General features: G+C 38.7%; 1 long non-coding RNA gene, 2 other non-coding genes and 1 pseudogene across 9 annotated transcripts in view; 2 read left to right on the top strand and 2 right to left on the bottom strand.

Annotated features, from left to right (window-relative positions):
* The window catches only part of LOC115941665 (uncharacterized), a 188,306-nt gene that overhangs the window by 16,018 nt on the left and 151,083 nt on the right, over positions 1–21,205 (top strand). For all 7 annotated transcript variants that reach the window (XR_014148476.1, XR_014148480.1, XR_014148477.1 and 4 more), the window contains exon 2: positions 4,797–5,010. This is a non-coding gene — a long non-coding RNA (uncharacterized LOC115941665). The remainder of the gene's footprint in view (positions 1–4,796; positions 5,011–21,205) is intronic.
* LOC115941668 (small nucleolar RNA U2-30) lies at positions 3,757–3,825 on the bottom strand. Its single transcript, XR_004076404.1, has one exon. It is a non-coding gene; the product is annotated as a small nucleolar RNA U2-30 (small nucleolar RNA).
* Positions 4,006–4,084, bottom strand: LOC115941669 (small nucleolar RNA U2-19). Its single transcript, XR_004076405.2, has one exon. It is a non-coding gene; the product is annotated as a small nucleolar RNA U2-19 (small nucleolar RNA).
* LOC102734662 (small ribosomal subunit protein eS1 pseudogene) lies at positions 14,340–18,531 on the top strand (annotated as a pseudogene).

Below are 21,205 nucleotides of genomic sequence, written 5' to 3'. Positions count from 1 at the left end.
TAAAAAATTTTATAAAAGGAATTAATAAGAAGTTGTTTGAAAAAAGAAAGAAGAGGATTTAAAAAAAAAAAAGGGAGAGAATGTGATCAGGCAGGAGAGTAGAATAAAGCCATACACTAGAGATTTAGGGTATATTTTGATCCCTTAGAAGAAACTGTATCTCAAAATTTTAAAGAGAGAACAACTTATACATATATATGCCAAAAATAAGGGTAAGTACTATGAAGGGATAGAATATGACTCTAAAAATGAAAAATAAAAATGTTTTTTTAAAAAAGAGCTTAATAAGATGTTGGTTGAAAAAGGGAAAAAGAAAAATTAAAAAAAAAAAGACAGTTTAAGAAAAATTAACTTTGAAAGACTAAAGAATCATGGTAAAAAAGCCATGGATTCTATGTGCATTATTCCCTTAGCTCTGGAGTTCTGCTGTTCTCATTGATCGGTAAACTTGGTCTTGGCTGGCAGTTCTTGCTGATCTTCTGGGGGAGGGGCCTGTTGCCATGGTTCCCAAATGTCTTTGCCGGAGGCGGAATTGCCCCGCCCTTGCCTGGTCTGGGCTAAGTAATCTGCTTGGGTTTGCTCTCCAGAGCTTTTGTTCCCTGCAAGCTTTCGGTACAGCTTTGGAGGACGAGAGTGAAATGGCGGCCTCCCAGTCTCCGCCCTGGAGGAGCCAAGAACTCAGGGCCCCACTCCTCAGTGAGCCCCCAGAGAAAAGCAGTCAATCACTCCTGTCTCCCCGGTCTCTGGCCGCACTCTGTGCTCACCTGGCCTGTGACCGAGCGTTTTTATCTCTGGTACCCGACTGGGTGTGGAGTCTCCAAACCCAGCAGATCCCTGCGGTGCGCCTCCGCGCGGCTCCTCCCGGGGGAGGAAGGTGAGTCTCCCCAGATCTGCCGCTTGTTGGGTCCCTGCTGGAGGAGCAGTGGCCCGACTGTGCCGTGGATCACAGTTTATGGCAACCCCGAGCTCAGAGCCTGCTCCTCTGCTCCATCTCTGCAGCTGGCTTCCCCGCTCCGATACCTGGGAGCTCTGCTTCACTCAGGCATCCCCGGTCTTTCTGTGACCCCAAGGGTCCCAAGACCACACTGTCCCGCAAGGGTTCCAACCCCACTTAGCCACTGGAGCGACGTCCCTCAGCGGAGCCGACTTCTAAAAGTTCCGATTTTGTGCTCCGCAGCTCTATCACTTGCCAGAAGTGGCCGACGGAGGTCCCCTGCCCCGCCGTCTATCTTCCCGAATATCACCTCGGATTCACTTCTCCACACGTCCTACCTTCCAGAAAGTGGTCACTTTTCTGTTCAGAGAGTTGTTGCTATTCTTTTCTTCGATCTCCTGTTGAGTTTGTAGGTGTTCAGAATGGTTTGATCTCTATCCAGCTGAATTCCTGAGACCAGACGAAATCCAGGTCTCCTACTCCTCTGCCATCTTGCTCCCTTTTTTAAGATTTTATTTATTTATTTGACAGAGAGACACAGTGAGAGAGAGAACACAAGCAGGGAAAGTGGGAGAGGGAGAAGCAGGCTTCCCGCCGAGCAGGGAGCCCGATGTGGGACTCAATCCCAGGACCCTGGGATCATGACCTGAGCCGAAGGCAGACGCTTACTGACTGAGCCACCCAGGTGCCCCAAGAGTCAGACACTTAACCAGCTGAGCCACTCAGGCGCCCCTAGTCCATTTACATTTAAAGTTATTATTGATAGGTATGGGTTTACTGCCATTTTGTTCATCGTTTTCTAATTCCTTTGTTCCTTCCTTTTTCTTTTGCTCTCTTCCTTTGTGATTGGATAATTTTCTATAGTGGTGTGCTTAGATTCCTTTATCTTTATCTTTTGTGTATGTAGTGTAGGTTTTGCTTTGTGGTTATAATAAGGCTTACATAAAACATATTTGGGGCGCCTGGGTGGCTCAGTTGGTTAAGCGACTGCCTTCGGCTCAGGTCATGATCCTGGAGTCCCGGGATCGAGTCCCGCATTGGGCTCCCTGCTCGGCAGAGAGTGTGCTTCTCCCTCTGACCCTCCCCACTCTCATGTGCTCTCTCTCATTATCTCTCTCTCAAATAAATAAATAAAATCTTTAAAAAAAAAAACAAAAACATATTTGTAACAGTCTATTTTAAGTTGTTAACAACTTAAGTCCAGACTCATTCTAAAGCTCTGCATTTTTACTGCCCCCATTTTATGTTTTTGATTTAACAATTTACATCTTTTTATCTGTGTATCCATTAACAAATTATTGTAGTTATAGCTATTTTTACTACTTTTGTCTTTTAACCTTCATACTAGATTTATAAATGATTAACCTACCACCATTACATTAGATTATTCTGAGTTTAACTATATGTTTACCTTTACCAGTGAAATTTATACTATCATATGTTTTCCTATTACTAATTAGCCTCCTTTCATTTCAGCTTAAAGAAATTCCTTTAACATGTCTTGTAAATTCAGTGTAGTGGTGCTAAACTCCAGTTTTTGCTTCTCTGGAAAACTCCTTTTTTTAAAGATTATTTATTTAGTTAGTTAGCTGAGAGAGAGAAAGAGAATATATATTATGATACTTCTTTCTGACCTACAAGGTTTTTGTTGAAAAAATTTGATAGTCTTTTTTTTTTTTTAAGATTTATTTATTTATTTTAGAGAGAGAGCATGAGGGAGAGAGGTAGATGGAGAGAGAGAGAATCTCAAGCAGAGTCCACACTGAGCACAGAACCTGACTTGGGGCTTGATTTCACAACCCTGAGATCATGACCTGAACTGAAACCAAGAGTCAGACACTTAACTGACTGTACCACCCAGGCGCCACTTGTTGATAGTTTTATGGGGGTTTCCTTATACATAACAAGTTGTCTTTCTCTTGCTGTTTGTATTCTCTCCTTGTCTGTAACTTTTGATAACTTAATTAGTTTGTCTTGGTGTGGGTCTCTTTGGATTCATCTTCTTTGGAACTTCCTGGATCTGGATGTCTGTTTCTTTCCTAGGTTAGGGAAATTTTCAGCCATTATTTCTTTAAAAAAATGTCTGCCCCTTTTTCTCTTTCTTCTACTTCTGGGACCCCTAAAATGTGACTATTGGGCCTCTTGATGTTGTCCTATTAATCCCTTAAGCTATCTTTATTCTTTTGCATTTTTTTCTTTTTGCTCTTCTTACTGGATGAATTCTACTGCCCTGTCTTAAGAGTTTGCTGATTTTTCTTCCACTTCATCTGCTATTAAAAATGCCTATTGAGTTTTTCAGCTTAATTGTTGAATTCTTCAGCTCTGTGATTTCTGTTTGGCTATTTTCTTATATTTTCTGTCTCTTTGATGAAATTCTCACTTTGTTCATGCATTGTTTTCCTGACCTCAGCAAGCATCTTTATGACCATTTTTTTGAACTTTTTGTCAGGCAAATCACTTATCTCTCTCTCATTAAGTTCTTTTTCTGAGATTTTATCTTGTTCCTCCATTCAGTTTTCTTGACCCTGTTGATTTGTATTAGATAAAACAACGACCTTTCTCATTCTTGAAGGAGTGGTCTCATTTATGTGATGAACCTTATTATTCAATCCTGAGCTCCTTGTGCTTTTTCCTCAAAGCTTTGTGATTGTCCAAGTGATCTTTTATGTTCTTAGTGGCTCCCAGTACTTAAGGATGTGCCAATATTTGTCAGTGTCCCAAAGGGGAGGCTCTCAGTCAGCACTAAATGCAGACTAATTAGAAGCCAGACTCTCAGGGAACATTTTTTTTTTCCTTTCTTTCTTTTTAAAAATATTTCATTCTGATCTCAGATCAAGTGTAGAAAGCCTCATAATTATAAAATTCTGTAGTAAAACTTTTAATCATTAATCAGAACTGATTAGTCTTTCATACACACACATCACCCCCTGCCATATCTCATTCATTCATCAACAAGTTCTCAGTTATTCATGGTCACCTTTATAAACACACACACACACACACATGCACGCATATGCACACACATTCCTAACTCTAGACATAAGCCCTTATTGTTTTAAATTACTTTTGCTTCTCAGAACTACAAAGATCATGCATCAGGTAGACTGGAAGGCTTCTGATGCTCATATTTGGGTATTTTCATCATTGATCCACTTCCTTTTAAAGCATGTAAATATACTTCCTTCAGGGGCAGACTGGGAGATGTATATTTCTGTCTGCTGCTGCTGCACATCAAGTCCTGGGGGGATAGGTAGTTAAGAACTGTTTGTTTGGGCACCTGGGTGGCTCAGTCTGTTAAGCATCTGCCTTCAGCTCAGGTTATGATCCCAGGGTCCTGGGATTGAGCCTGCATCAGGCTCTCTGCTCCTTGGGGAGCCTGCTTCTCCCTCTCCCTCTGCTGCTCCCCCTGCTTGTGTTCTCTCTCTCCCCCCGACCCTCTGACAAATAAATAAATTAAAAACCTTAAAAAAATAAAATAAAATAAAACTTTTTATTTGCTACCATCCCATTGAATCCATGAACACAAGCCCCACTGGCCACCAGTGTCAAGTTATCAAGAGATGTGTCCTCTGGGTGACAGCCACAAAAACCAGGGTGGCAGACATGTGTATAAGCTCCTTTCTCAAAGACACTAGCAATCTGGAGCAGGGCAAAGGGAAAGCACAAAGATGGTGCCTGCTGGCCTTCCTGGTTTCTGGACAGGATGGCAGTTTGCACCTAGACTGGTGTTAAAGTAGAAGCCTACCCCTCAGGCCACAGCTATTAAAATAAGCTAATAGACCTCCTCATGTTTCAATCTGCTGCCTCTGTGCTGTGCAGTGGAGGGATACCTGGTTAAGAACTGTTTTTCTATTTGTTACAGTCCTATGGTACCCGCAAATGTAAGCCCCATTTAGGGGCTTCCTCTGGGCAGCAGCTACAAAAACTGGGGCATCAGACATGTGGACGAGCTCCTTTCTGGGAGATACTGATGACCTGGAGTGAGGCAAAGGGAGAACAGGAAGATGCACCTACCAGCCTCCAATTTCTGGACTGTATTAAATTAGAAGCCTGCCCCTCAAGCCAAAGTTTTTAAGGTAAGCAAGTAGCTTCTTTCATGGAAAGACTGGGCTTGTTTCAGTCTGCTGCCTCTGTGCTGGGCCCTGGGGGTAAGCCATGGTGAGTCCCCAGAAATCTTTTAAGAACTGTCTATTAGTTCACCAAAGACTGTGGATCTTGTAAGTCCCATTGGCTTTCAAAGGCAGACGCTTTGGGAGTCCATTTCTCAGGTGGAAGTCTTAAGAGTTGTGGTACCAGCCATGGGGTCCAAACCCTTCACTCCTCAGAGAGAAGCTGTGAGTTGTGAGTTCCCTCCTAGTTGTGTGTTGCTGTGCCAGGGTTGAGGTTTATGGTGAGATTGTGTGTGAGGCTTTACTACTCATTTCAGTGTGGGTTTTTCTCATTTTCCTGATACGTAAGAGTCACTCAGGTAGTTTCTGGATTTCTTTCAGAGGGAATTGTCCTTTACATAGCTGAACATTCAGTGTGTCTGTGAAGGAGGTCAGTTCAGGATTCTCTTATGTCGCCATCTTGAACCAGAAAAACATTTTGTGGATTCTTATAAGAAATTCTGCGTCAACAGTGTTTTTGATGGCACAGATAATGCTATTATGTGGGAAAACGTGGCTATCAGTGATTGAGTTGAGAAATGATTCGGGAATGTTGGACTCAATGAAGAGTTTTAAGAATGCCATAACCAATTTATTTCATTCATATTTTCCTCATAATGTTTGCACAAGAATTATATTTAACAGTCTGTATCTAATTGAGTATAAATGGCTGTTTTGCTAGGTTGATCAATTGAGTTTCCAAGTGATTAGAAAGTGTGTGTTATAGTTTTTAATTGGCCATTCTGTTTCTTTTTTTGTGGTACCTAAACTAATGGCATGTCTTACAGTGGATGTATCTTAAGATTTGATGAAATATGGTACATACCTTAAACGTGTCCATAAATTATTTGATCCTTATATTAATACTGGGAGATAAGATGGGCATTATTATTTCCATAAGGCAAGTGAAACTCAGGTAATTTCATTTTCTTATAGGTGAGGCTGTGTTATGAAGACTTTTGAACTTAACCTAATAAAATGGTTCCGTAATTTGTTTTTTTATAATGTTAAACCACAGATTTACAGCATTTTTACTATTGCATAGATCATGTAACATAATGACACTTTTTTGAAAGTGTGATGTTATAAATGAAAGAGGACTGGTGGTTAAGCATAAGGAGATTTATGTGTGGAGTTAGGGAATACGCAGATATGACAGAAATTCCTGGAAAGGAAACAAAGGATCAAACTCATGAGAAATGTGGTGGTGTGGAAAATATCTCTAATTTAATTGCAATGAATTTATGGCATTTACTATCATGTTATAGCTAACAATATATGTCTTGTTATTTAGACTTTCAAAGGTGGCTCATTTTCGCCTAGATACTATTCCTTCACCTTATATAGCTGCTTGTAGCTCCTGCTTGGTATTCAGGTTCTTGCTTCCAGGCAAAAGAAACCAACCGTGGAAGGATTGATCGTTAGTTTACAAAATCAGTGAGAAGGCTGGAGAACCAACCAGGCTCAGAAAATGAGAGAGCCAAGAGGGTCTAGGCAGCCCAGAACAGCTAGCTGCCCAGAGTCTGGGGCAACCAGTATTTTGGTCTTTTAGTTTCCTCCTATCAGGAGTCATACACTGTTGAATTTCCAAATTCAGATCCTGGGCAGCCAGAAAAACTACATGTACACTTGATTATTAAGGATTATGCCATATATATTTTGTCTAAATATTATTGAATAAAACATTTAAAATGTACATTTAATAAGGCCATTTTTAGCTACAAGGAATTGTTTTATTATTATTACTTTTCTTTTAAAGAGTGCTATTAAGTACTAGAAAACCTGAAAAACGTTCCCAGAACTACAATGTTCATCCTGCTGTGGGCATGACCATTTTATTAATTCCTTAATATCCTTAATATTATTAATTCCCCCCCCTCTGGCCCCTACTCCAAAACTAAACCAATTTTATTGTGAAATATAATATGATTCACCTTATTTGCTGGAACTCACTTATAAAACCATGTATGGCTATGGGTGGCAGAGTCATGTTTAGGCATTCCTTGGTTATACCATTCTCCAGTGTCACTTGACTTCCATCTCTGAATTCAGTCTTTAAGTAGCTAACATATAGTTTTTTGTTGTTGTTGTTTTTTAAGATTTTATTTATTTGAGAGAGAGAGAGTGAGAGAGAGAGTGTATGAGAGGGGCAAGGGTCAGAGGAAGAAGCAGACTCCCCACTGAGCAGAAAGCCCGATGCGGGACTTGATCCTGGGACTCCAGGATCATGACCTGAGCTGAAGGCAGTTGCTTAACCAACTGAGCCACCCAGGCGCCCCACTAACATATAGTTTATCTGCATATTTATTTATATATTGCTTATTGCAAAGGTAATAAATGATTATTTTAAAATCTGTAACATTACAGAAACACAGAACAAAGAATGATCACTCCCCACAATCCTACCCTCAGGGATAATTACTACTAACATTTTGGTAGATCTTAATCCAGACTGCCTGGTTTCATTTCCAGCTTCTCCATTTCGCTGGCCACCCTGGACAAGTTATTGGTCCTCACACTGCCTCAGTTTCCTCAATTTAGAGTAATATTACTGGTTCATAAGGTTTTACAAGGATTTAATAAGAAGCATTCAGCAGGGTTATTAGCATATAGTAAGTACTTGATAAATGCTAATTTGTGTACATGTGTTAGTCAAGATAGACTAGATTATATTGCAATAACAAACAATCCACCCAAATCTCAGTGGCTTAACATAACAAAAATTTATTTCTTGCTAATGCTGGATATCTTACGCAGATTGGCAGGGCATTTTCTCCATGCAGTCACTCACGGGCCCATGGTAATGGAGATTCTACCCTGTTGTGGTCACACTCTGCAATACATGGTGCTTTTAGTCACCACAGCAATGAAAAGAGACTATAAAATCATGCGTGGACTTTTTTACTGCCTCAGTCCAAAATTGACATACTCCACTTCCGCTTACAATTTACTAGTCAGAACTCATAATCATAGCCCTGCCCTGCTACAAGTAAACTGTGGACATGTGGAATGTGGAGTGCAGAATATTTGGTGAGTGCTACTACCTCTGTCAAGTCCACCTTTTTCCCTGTAGTATGGTAAATTATCCAAACTGTGTTGCAGTTTTTATGTTGTTTTTTTTTTAAGCTTCATGTATCATGGACATCTCCCCATATCAATACATATTAATTCATTCATTGACTATTTTCTTTAAAGATTTTATTTAGGGCGCCTGGGTGGCTCAGTTGGTTAAGCGACTGCCTTCGGCTCAGGTCATGATCCTGGAGTCCCGGGATCGAGTCCCGCATCGGGCTCCCTGCTCGGCGGGGAGTCTGCTTCTCCCTCTGACCCTCCTCCCTCTCATGCTCTCTGTCTCTCATTCTCTCTCTCGCAAATAAATAAAATCTTAAAAAAAAAAAAAATAAAAATAAAGATTTTATTTATTTATTTGAGAGAGAGAGAGAAAGCACGAGAGAGGGGAGGGTCAGAGGGACCAGCAGACTCCCCACTTAAGCAGGGAGACCAACGCAGGACTCTGTCCTTGGGACTCTGGGATCATGACCTGGGCCAAAGGCAGATGCTTAACTGGCTGAGCCAGCCAGGAGCCTTCTTTTTTTTTTTTTTTTAAGATTTTATTTATTTATTTGATAGAGATAGCGAGAGAGGGAACACAAGCAGGGAGAGTGGGAGAGGGAGAAACAGGCTTCCCGCGGAGCAGGGAGCCCAACGCCAGGCTTGATCCCAGGACCCTGGGATCATGACCTGAGCCAAAGGCAGATGCTTAACGACTGAGCCACCCAGGCGCCCCCACCCAGGAGCCTTCTTGTGAATATCTTTACAGGGAGAGCATCCCAAGAAAATAAAACTATTAGTTGACTTGGTGATGTGAACATGAAGATACATTTTCCTATTTTTGTGTATGTTTAAAAGTTTGCATGAAAATAATTAAAAATGAAAATTAAAACTGGTTGTAAAGCTGACATCCAGATTTTATATCAGCATTTTGGAAAAGAAAAATCATATAAAGAATTTAATAAGTACTCTCAATTTCTTTAAAAAAAAAAAAAGGTTTTACCAATTTACCTCCTCAGAAACACTGTTTTAACTTGTTTCTCTACATCCTCACTGACTAGCTCCTATACAATACAGCACTTGATTACAGATTGTTTTGTTCATCACTACATAATTGCACTCTGTATGTTAGTCTTATCTTTCCAATTATTTGTTAAACTTTTAATTGTATCTTACTTTTTATCCCTCTTATCATTACCTTTAAAGTGATTAGACATATAAATTCCTTATAAAAATTACCGATTGAGAAGTAAAACTTAGTGATGACTTTAATTTAAATATAACTTCAATTGCTAATAATTCTCATAGGATTTTGCTATGTTGAGAATGAAAAAAATTAATAAGCTGCACAAAATATATCCACAAGCAATTTAAAAGTTTTGAGTATTAGAGAACCAGTTTAAAAATACTTTATTTTTTTCAAGTAATTGGCTAGATGTGAAGTACAATTTAAATAGAGACCTTTCTTAGTCATATACTTATCATGATTATTCCGCTAAAAAATTTGTTTTTTCAGTGATTTACTTTCTGTTGCCATACAACTAAGCTACATTGCACAAACATTTTCAGTAAATTCTCAGTTTTTCCTTAAGATGACGGAGAGTCTCAGCAATTAGATGATTGTGATTGAAGCAAAAAATGAAATCAGCCTTGTTCAGCCCAAAGAGCTTACTGAACTCTAAAAGTAATTTGGCTAGATTGTGGGGTAACGCCCAGACACCAACGAGGAGTGTCTCTGAAAGATCACTCACTTAGAACCACCCTGCATTTAGGGGAAGTGGTGACAGGCTGGTCAAGGAAGACTCTTGTTACAAATTTGTCAGTGTTAGTCACACAAGTAGAACATAATGTTTAGAAGAAAATATATGACAGTGTTGGAAAGCTATGTTGGAAGAGCTGTGGCCAAAGAAAAGAGAATTACAAATTGCACTTCCATGACACAGATAACTTGGAAATATGGTGCATAAAAATGTTTTGTTTTCATAATTTAGTTCACTCTAGTTATGATCCTGGTTATATGAGGCAAAATCTCTATTTTGAGAATAGATTACCTCAGGAAGGAAGAATTACTGCATGATGCTGACATTAAGTTAGAAATATTTTTAGGATTTTAGGATTCAGAATGATTAATTTTTCAGTATCAGACTATCTAAATCATAGGCCTTATCTAATCATAAAAACAATTTTGGAATCGTGGCCATAACTTAGTGTCAAACACAGAAAACATGGCATCATAATTCACAGGTCACCAAACTACTGTGAGACTGTAAACAGTAATTTTGATCTATGAACCTTAATTTCCTCATCTCAAAAAAATGGAGACACAGATTATTTTCCTTCTCCATTTTACTGGTATGTTTTGGGCATACCAAATTCGTGAGCCTAGTTCTTCTCAGCAAAAACTTGAGCAAAGGGAAAAATAATAGTAATAGAACCATTCATGGTGCCTTTGAAAATGTTTCCTGTTTTAATTGCTAATCCTCCTCTGAAGGGAGAATTTCCTTAGATTTCAACCTGAGGACTGAAGGTACTTTACACTGCTCTGTCCTGTCACAGATTCTTTGCTCGATCATCATTTATTCATTCAATCTTTTAGTGAGTTGGTCATTCACCAGCTAGGGTCATTCCAGCTAGGGACTGGAGATACAAAGAGGGATAAGACAATTCCAGTCCTCAAGGGAGACCAACATTATACAAGTATTCACAAATGCACTGAGTTTACGCAAAAGTAGTACGGGATGCTTTGGGAGCTTCCAGCAGGGGACTAGGTAATGTATTTTGGGGATCAGAATGGGTTTTAGAGATATCAAAGCTAAAACATGAAAAATGAGGAGTTGGCTAAGCAAAGAGTATAAGGGAAAGTGATTTAGGCAGAGGGACTAGCGCTGATTGATTTTGAGGTATTGAAAGGAAAGCCAACATGGCTACAGTGTAGAGAGACAAAATCCAGATCTCAGAGGCCTTATTAAGGGTTTGGTCTTTATTCTGAGAGTAATGGAAAGCCATTGAAATTTTTTGTTTGTTTCTTGTTTTGTATGTCTAAGCAGGGAAGTGACATAATCACTTGCACTTTTAAAAGATAATTTTAGGTACTATCTGCAGAATGGAGGCGAGGATGGCGCACAAGTAATATATGTGGGGAAAGAGGAGACAATTGGAGGAAACAAACTATGGGGTTGGCAAAGAGGAGGAGGAAAAAGTGAACTGATTCAAGAGATATTTAAGAGACAAAATCAGTAGGATTTGATTGTGAGGGAAAGATGAATCAAAGATGACTTCCAGATTTCTGGCTTAAGGAAATGGGTGGATGCCATTTATTTAAATAAGGAATACTGGAGGATGAGGAAGTTTGGGAAGGAAAATCATGAATCATAGTTGACCGGCACATAGCCTACACAATAAGCCATTTAGAATACAAAAATCTCAGGGTATAGATTACACATAGATGTGCAAATACAGGTTCTCATCAAAATCATGCTTATAACTTGATCCCTAAGTCTTGCTTTTTAAATTCTGGATGATATTTATACCCTTTCAGTGGTCTTTCACTTTCCTATTCTTGGGCATTTCAGATCTTTTTAGGCCAGGTCTTGAGTGTTATCCTGGTGTTCCAGCTTTAAATTGCATAGCTTGAAGCCTCCTCTTTCTTTCTTTTTTTTCCTTTTTCTTTTTCTCCTCTTCTTATAGATTGTAAAACCATAACTTCTTTTCTTTAATCCTTTGATCTCTCATGTAAGATCTGATTTCATCTGAAGATCATTCCCATAGCTTGAATTTTCTTCATTTCTTATACTTTATTTTTCTTCATTGGGTTCTAATAACTCAATAACTTCCTTTCCTCTGGCTACTAATCTTCCTTGTGTTGTATCAATTTCCAAAATGGAACAAAAAAAGGAGAAAACTATTATGAAGGAAGAAGCATATTTTATCACAAGCTATTATTGCCAAATGTTGCTGGGGGACACCTGTTTCACAGTGATGAAACAGGTTTGAACTGAATGTCTACAAATGTTTTTCAATCTTCACAAAAGATAGAGCTAGAAATAAGAATATAGGAAAATTGAAAATAAAGGAGTAGAAAATATATATCAGGTAAATACTAAGCAAAATAAAGCTAGTATAAATCTATTAATACCAGAAAATGCAAGATTTGAAAGCAAAAAGCGTTACTAAAGAGGGTCACTGATATGATAAAAGGATCAAATCACCAGGAACAACAAGGAGTTAGAGACAAATACCACAATCATAATGAGAGATTTCAACACCTATTTCTCAGTGATACATCAAGCACACAAAAAAGCAAAATTGACAAGATTATAGAAAATTTGAACAAAACAAATTAATGTGTTTGTTTGAATGGACACATATAGACCATTCCACCCAAAAACTGCAGAATATATATTCTTTCGAGTGGAATAATTTTGATAATATTTGTGACCCTATAGGGGCACCTGGGTGGCTCAGTTGGTTAAGTGGCTGCCTTCAGCTTGGGTCATGATCCCAGGGTCCTGGGATCAAGCCCTGCATTGGGCTCCCTGCTCAGCAGGGAGTCTGCTTCCTCTCCCTCTCCCTCTCCCTCTGCCCCATCCCCTCCTGTCCGTACGCTCTCTCTCAGATAAATAAATAAAATCTTTAAAAAAAAAAAAACCCGCAATGTTCTATACTTAAAAAAATATATTTGTGACCATATATTGGGCTATAAAGGAAGTCTGAACAAATTTCAAAGGAATGGTATCATACATGTTACATTCTTTGATCACAATGGGATAAAATAAAAAATCTGTACTGAAAAAATAATTATAAAAACTTCGTATGTTTCAAGACTAAGAAACACACTCATGAGGGCGCCTGGGTGGCTCAGTTGGTTAAGCGACTGCCTTCGGCTCGGGTCATGATCCTGGAGTCCCGGGATCGAGTCCCACATCAGGCTCCCTGCTCAGCGGGGAGTCTGCTTCTCCCTCTGACCCTCCTCCCTCTCATTCTCTCTGTCTCAAATAAAAAAATAAAATCTTTAAAAAAAAAAAAAAAAAACACACTCATGAATCAAAATAATGGAAATTTGAAGATCTTTAAACTGAAGGATAAAAATACTGCATATTAAAAAATGATGCAGATCACTGCTTCTAGACATGATGGAGTAACTGATATTGGGCTTGGCCTCATGCCATCAACAACCATAAAGTAGCAAAATATATGAACAAATTGTTTTCAGGCAGTGGATGATAGTATGGGGAAATGATCCTTAAGATAAAGGAAACGTATAAGGTGACCTTTATATTTGCCTTGCTGTTCTAAATGGGGGCACTTTCTGGTGTGTGGGGTGGGAAGGTGAGCCCAAGTGCAGAGCAGCAATATTGCTAAATAAAAGAGGCAGAGATCAGAGTTTGAGCTGCTGAGATGGCTGCAATTTGTGGGTCAGTATACCCCAGATGGTTGAGCTGTGAGGGAGGGAATCTTAAAGGTCTGTGGGAAGGTTATCTTCAGGAGTATGGCTAAGTGTTTGGCTGCACATACACAAGCGAGACCATGTGAGGCCTACCAGTAGTGACTGAAAACTTAACACAAACGCCAGTGCTGGAAGATTGTGGAATTTCAATCCATTCACACTAGAGAGATCTTATCGAGTACCTTGGGCATTGACCCTGTACTATAGGCCAAACCCGAATAGGATCAAGGTGAATCCCTGTAATCTACAGCCTGCCTGAACAAAACTCAACACTCTTTAAAGAATATTTTTTTTTTAATTTTTTTTTTTAAGACTTTATTTATTTGCGAGAGAGACAATGAGAGACAGAGAGCATGAGAGGGAGGAGGGTCAGAGGGAGAAGCAGACTCCCTGCCGAGCAGGGAGCCCGATGCGGGACTCGATCCCGGGACTCCAGGATCATGACCTGAGCCGAAGGCAGTCGCTTAACCGACTGAGCCACCCAGGCGCCCAAAACTCAACACTCTTTAAATAAAGACAGTATAATACAGTTCCTCACAGTGTAACAGCCAAAATTGTTTTACACAAGGAAGAAATTACTAGACAAGCAACTCAAGAAGTGGGGAAACTAGTGACCATTAATCAAGAGACAAAATAGTAGAAACAAAGATGATCGCAGATGTTGGAATAAATAGATGTGGACTTTAAAGCAGTTATTATAAATACGTTCAAGGATTTAAAGAAAAAGGTGGAGTTTTCCTTTAAAAGTGTGAATGAACAGATGGGGAATCTCAGCAGAAAAATGGAAACTAGAAACACAGAGCTAAATGGAAATTCTATAACTGAAAAACTACTGCAAACAGAGCTTAGAGGGAAACTTATTGTCTTAAATGCTTCTATTAGAAATGAAGAAAGGCTAGAAATTAATGCCGAAAGCATAAAACTTAAGAAGTTAGAAAAGAAAAGAAACAATAAACAAAACAGTAGGAGGGAAACAGAATAAGAGAAGAAAATGTAAACAAATTATACAAGGCCAATGTAAAAGAATACTAAAGGCAGCAAACTTCTAGCAAGGTTGTCAAGAAAAAAGCAGAATGAGCAAATAAACAATAAAAATGAAAAGGGGGGCTTAGACATGCTTCTAACATTAAAAAGATTAAATTTATGCTAATTTTTTTGAAAATTAGATTAAAATTGATAGTTTTAGAAAATATGACTTCCTGCAGAAGTTCTTCCTATCTCAAGAAAAAATTGAACCTCTGAATAGTAGTTCTGTAGCCACAATATAAATTATCAGTAAATTAAAATCTTCGTGCAAAGCAAACTTCAGACCCAGAGTTCTATCAGTCAAGGACCTTACAATTCCAATAGTATACAAATTATATAAGTGAATAGAAAAAGATCAACTCCCTAACTTTTAAAAAATAAAGCGAGTATAACCCTGATATCAGTATAACCTAAGAAAATAGAGGACTTGTCATGACCTTAGTGAAAATCCTAAATAAGTTCAGTTAGAAAATGGAATCTGACAGTATGCAAAGGAGATACTACATCATTACCAGGATGGGTATATCTCAAATCCAGGATTAGTTTAACATTAAAACCAAAATATGTTTGGGGCACCTGGGTGGCTCAGTCGTTAAGCGTCTGCCTTCGGCTCAGGTCATGATCCCAGGGTCCTGGGATCGAGCCCCTCATTGGGCTCCCTGCTCGGCCAGGAGCCTGCTTCTCCCTCTCCCACTCCCCCTGCTTGTGTTCCCTCTCTAGCTGTCTCTCTCTCTCTGTCAAATAAATAAAAAAATAAAATCTTTAAAAAAATAAAATGTTTGATTAAATTCAACAGATTTATAATTTTTTGAAAAAGCTTCTTAATAAACGAATAAAAAGGACCATTCTAACCAGATAAAGTTACCTGACAAATACAGCAGCTAACATTATTCTTAATTTGATATACTGAAAACATTCTTGTTAAGCTCAGGAACAAGACAGGTAGCATAAAGGAGAAAAGATCTAAGTGGGTCTTGGGGTGAGAAAGACACCCCTGGAACTCTGGAACACTGTGGCCCAATCTAAGTAAATGAATCATGTTTATTGATTATAAGACTCAATATTTTTTTTAAATAATTTCTTCCCAAAATGATCTATACATTCGGTGCAATTCCAATCAAAATCCAGATGAAATTAGTGTGTGTTTGTGTGTGTGTAACTTGTTAGACTATATCTATAATTTATATGTAAGAGCCATATATATAATTATGAAGAAGAACAAGGTGGGGAGATTTGCCTTACAGGTTACCTTATTAAAAAACTATCGTGATTAAGCCTTTTGGCTTCCTGAGCAGCGTCATAGCTGTTGGCAAGAACATACGCCTTACAAAAGGTGGCAAAAAGAGAGTCAAGAAGAAAGTGGTTGATCCATTTTCTAAGAAATATTGGTATGGGGGCGCCTGGGTGGCTCAGTCCATAAGTGTCTGCCTTCGGCTTGGGTCATAATCCCAGGGTCCTGAGATTGAGCCCCACATCAGGCTCCCTGCTCAGCAGGAAGCCTGCTTCTCCCTCTCCCACTCTTCCTGCTTGTGTTCCCTCTCTCGCTGTCTCTCTCCCTGTCAAATAAATAAATAAAAATCTTAAAAAAAAAAAAGATTGGTATGATGTGAAAGCACCAGCTATGTTCAGTATAAGAAATATTGGAAAAACACTAGTCACAAGAACTCAAGGAACCAAAATCACATCTAATGGCCTTGAGGGTTGTGTTTTTGAAGTGAGCCTTGCTGATCCTGCAGAATGATGAAGTTGCATTTCAAAAATTCAAGCTAATTACTGAGGTTGTTCAGGGCAAAAACTGCCTGACTAATTCCATGGCGTGGGTCTTACCCGTGACAAAATGTGCTCCATGGTAAAAAAATGGCAGACCCTGATTGAAGCTGATGTTGATGTCAAGAATACTGATGGTTATTTGCTTTATCTATTTTGTGTTGGTTTTAACACAACAGTCATATTCAGAAGACCTCTTATGCTCAGCACCAACAGGTCCACCAAATTTGGAAAAAGATGATGGAAATCATGATGCAAGAGTTACAGACAAATGACTTGAAAGAAGTAGTCAATAAATTGATTTCAGACAGCATTGGAAAAAGACATAGAAAAGGCTTGCCAATCTATTTATCCTCTCCATGGTGTCTTTGTTAGAAAAGTAAAAATGCTGAAGAAGCCCAACTTTGAATTGGGAGAGCTCATGGAGCTTCATGGTGAAGGTAGTAGTTTTGTAAAAGCTACTAAAAAAAAAAAGCTACTGGAATGAGACTGGTGCTAAAGTTGAATAAGTTGATGGATATGAGCCAGCAGTCCAAGAATCTGTTTAAAATTCAGACATTTAATGGTGACATAAAAAATCTTACTTGTGATACCTAAAAAAAGGGTGTAATAAGGCAGTGTGGCTCTGGTTAAGGGATAGAAAAAGTGACCAATAGAATAGAACAGGATACCTAAACAGAACTGCACCTATATGGAAACTTGATTTGTGACAGACTTTTTTTGTGGATCAGTGAAAGAAAAAATGGACTTAAAAAAAAAGTGTTAATACAATTTAAAATCATGACATTAAATCCCTACGTTCTACCAGGCACTAGAATAAATTCCAAATACATCAGTAATTGGAATGAGAAGGGCAAATGATAAAACTTCTTGAAAACCATATAGGAAAATATTTTCTGGCTTTGGAGTCCAAAAGGATTTTTTTTTTAAGATTGATTGATTGATTGATTTGACAGAGAGAGAGAGAGAGAGCATACAAGCAGGGAGAGAGGCAGGCAGAAGGAGAAGCAGGCTCCCCACTGAGCAGGGAGCCCAATGTGGGATTCGATCCCAGGACCCTGAGATTATGACCGAAGGCAGACACTTAACCAACTGAGCCACCCAGGCACCCCCCAAAAGGATTTCTTAAAGATCCAAAAAGTATAAATCAGAAAGCAAAGATGACAGCCAAAACAATCTTGAAAAAGAAGTCCAAAGTTGGAGGACTCACACTTCCCAATTTCAAACTTTACTACAAAACTATAGTAATCAAGACACTGTGGTGATGGCATAAGGGTAGACCTATAGATCAATGGAGTAAAATGGAGAATCCAGATATAAACCCTTCCATTTACGGTCAATTGATTTTCCCCAAGGGTGCCAAGCTAATTCATGGAGAAAATAATGTTTTCAACAAATGGTGCTGGGACAACTGATTATCCACATGTGAAAGAATGAAATTAGACCCCTACCTGAACCCTACACAAAAATTAACTAAAAATGGATCATAGACTTAAATGTAAAAAAGCTGTAAAACCACTAGAAGAACGCATAGTAGTAAATCTTAGTGAACTTGGGTTAGACAATGATCTCTGAGATACAACTCCAAAAGGACAAGTGATAAAAAAAATAAATTTGAAAAATTGGACTTCATCAAAATTAAAAACTTTTCTGGGGAGAACTATACCATCAAGAAAGTAAAAGACATCTCATACAATGGGAGAAAATACTGACTGAAGATGGTAAAGAAAGCCCTCCAACAGAGCAAGAGATGCAAATGCTGGCAGTCAAGAAAGCAAGCCCTGTTAATACTAAGGTGTGAAGGCATATGGGCAGGGCACCAACAGTATCAGCTATACAGTCCCAGACTCTCTTCAGTAGTATTAGGCAGGCCCCAGTCTTAGCTTGAGTTTCCCCCCAAAGTATACATAACCTGAGGCAAAAGACTCATGTGCTATTACTTTATTAGGGCAAGCATTTCCAAGAAACAGGGGTAGGAAAGGGGAAGTAAAGTGAAGAAGGAGAGAGAACCAATATGAAATTGCATTGTGGACTTGGGATCATTATTAAATGCCAATGATTGCTTGATGTCTTGGGATAGTCCTTAAGAAGCTTTAAAAAACCCTTGGACTTTCACACTTGAAGATCCAAAAAGCACCTGAGTACAATTTTTAAAAGACTGATTGGTTTTCCCCCCACAGGTAGTTAGTTGATATCTGTAAATTAATACTATCTTAGACCTCATTCATACCTCAGGTTCCCTTTAATCAACATCCAACACATAATTGGTGGTAATGGATAGCAAGGATAATTGAAATCCGCATAATAATAGCTACCATTTAGTAAGTACAAGGCAGTTTTATATAATGTCTAATCCTCACAAAGTAGCTTTTGTTATACTGATTTTATTAATGTCCAAGCTGAGATTCAGCTAACTTAAGGAACTTGGCCAATGTCACAAAGCTAGTAAGTAGCAGATCAGGTTTTGGAACCGTGTCGTCGTCGTCTTCTTTCTTCTTTCTTCTCTCTCTTCCTTCCTTCCTCCTCCTCCTCCTTCTCCTCCTCTTCCTCCTTCCTCTTCTCCTCCTCCTCCTCCTTCCTCTTCTCCTCCGCCTCTCTTCTCCTCCTCCTCCTCTCCTCCTCCTCTTCTCCTCTTCTCCTCCTCCTCCTCTTCTCTTCCTCCTTCCTCTTCTCCTCCTCCTCCTCCTCTTCTCCTCCTCCTCCTTCTTTTTTTAAACTCCTGAAACAGTGCTTTCTACTATACCAGGATGCCTCTTAGAAGAAAGGATTGAGATTCCTAACTCTCCTCTTAGCCAATAATTTTTAAACCTGTTATTTATTTTTTAAATAGGTCATACAAATACATGGTTTAAAATTCAAGAAATGCAAAAGGATATTCAGTGAAAACTCTCCTTTTTGCCCTGTCCACGAGTCACCCAGTTCCTCTTTTCAGGGGCAACTAATGTTACCAGTTTCTTGTGTATCTTCTCCAAAATATTTATGCATAAATATGAATATAATTTTTTACCCTTTTAACAGAAATGGGTTATTCTAGGGTGCCTGGGTGGCTCAGTTGTTAGGCATCTGCCTTTGGCTCAGGTCATGATCCCAGGGTCCTGGGATCCAGTCCCACATCGGGCTTCCTGCTCAGCGGGAAGCCTGCTTTTCCCTCTCCTACTCCCCCTGCTTGTGTTCTCTCTCTCTCTCTCTGTCAAATAAAATCTTAAAAAAAAAAAAGAAGTGGGTTATTCTACCAAATGTACGCTGTTGTTAGACATCTTAGAGTATAAAAAAAATAAATGGTTGTAAGATTTAGGCTTTATTGTGTATAAGAATATGTAAAAAGCACTTTTCTAAGATGGAAGTTTCTGATGAATTCTATTCAAACTATAATTTATTATTATTTGGCAAGTCTGTTACCTCTGCTCAATATAGCTTTTGTTTACCATATCTTCTTCAGTAAAGAGCCAGATATAAATATTTTAGGCTCTCTGTCATGACTATTCAACTGTGCTGTTATAGCATAAAATTAGCCATTGATAATATGTAAACAAAAGGACAAATGGGTGGGTTCTAATAAAACTTTATTCACGAAAACATGTGGCAGGACACATTTGACCTGTAGGTCATAGTTTCCTGACTCTCTAGGGGATACGTTTTAAACTAGAAAATGCACAGTTGTTTATAGCATACTGCCATTATTTGGGCACACCAGCATGATGAAATAAACCCCTGATTTTTACTGTTTGTCAATTTTTGTAGTGTAAATACCCCCAATAAAATAGCTGAGTTCGATCTACCAACAGTTTAGCAATAAGATTGCAAAATTCCTAAATATTTAAGAATTGGTTCTCATGATCAAATTACAGCACACTACTGCATGCAAAACCTTGAGATACAGGATAATGAATATACTAAGAATAGCTAAAGCCAAAGAAAATATAGGGAGAAAAAAGTTTCGCTTTTTCTTTTTTTTACTCTTGAAGGGTTTGATACACATGAGTAAACAAAGTTTGTAGAATGTACCTTTCCATACTCACTAGTATTTATGTTGTTTTGTTTAATTATAAAACATGGAGAGAAGAAAATTTTATGTAGACAAAGAGATCACTTCTGTATCATCAGGAAGTCTAGTGACATTGGCACTGAAGTTCAGTGAAAAGTGAAAAGAGCTGGAACTAAAAGACGTGTGCATGTATAAAACATGTGTGTCTATGTTATATATGTGCATATATTATGTATATATGAATATTATAATATTTTATATATTTGGAATATACATATTTTATATTACATATCATTTTAACATCTTTTTCTGGTTTACAACTTGTTGCTTTTTTCTGTGTCTAGTGATTTTTTATTTGATATTAGATGTTCCAAACGTTATGTTGTTAAATATTTGCATTTTGTTCTCTTTTTCAGAGTTTTGAAGTTTGTTTTGGCACACGGGTTATTAGGTTAGTTGTGAATCAACTTGATATTTTCTTTTTTCTAAATTTTTTTAAAGGTTCTATTTATTTATTTAACAGAGAGAGACACAGCAAGAAAGGGAACACAAGCAGGGGGGAGTGGGAGAGGGAGAAGCAGGCTTCCCGCAGAGCAGGGAGCCTGATGCAGGGCTCCATCCCAGGACCCTGGGGTCATGACCTGAGCTGAAGACAGATGCCTAATGACTGAGCCACCCAGGCGCCCCTTTTTCTAAAATTTTTAAAAGATTTTATTTATTTGAGAGCGTGAACACGAGCAGGGGGAGGGGCCAAGGGAGAGGAACAAGCAGACTCCCCGCTCGCTGAGCCTGGAGCCTGACTGGATCCCAGGACCCTGAAATCATGACCTAGCCATGAGCCATGACCT

Source organism: Leptonychotes weddellii, chromosome 9 (assembly GCF_054177405.1).
Source record: "Leptonychotes weddellii isolate Sample4059 chromosome 9, ASM5417740v2, whole genome shotgun sequence".
NCBI classification, from domain to species: domain Eukaryota; kingdom Metazoa; phylum Chordata; class Mammalia; order Carnivora; family Phocidae; genus Leptonychotes; species Leptonychotes weddellii.
This window is presented reverse-complemented; position numbering and strand designations above follow the sequence as displayed.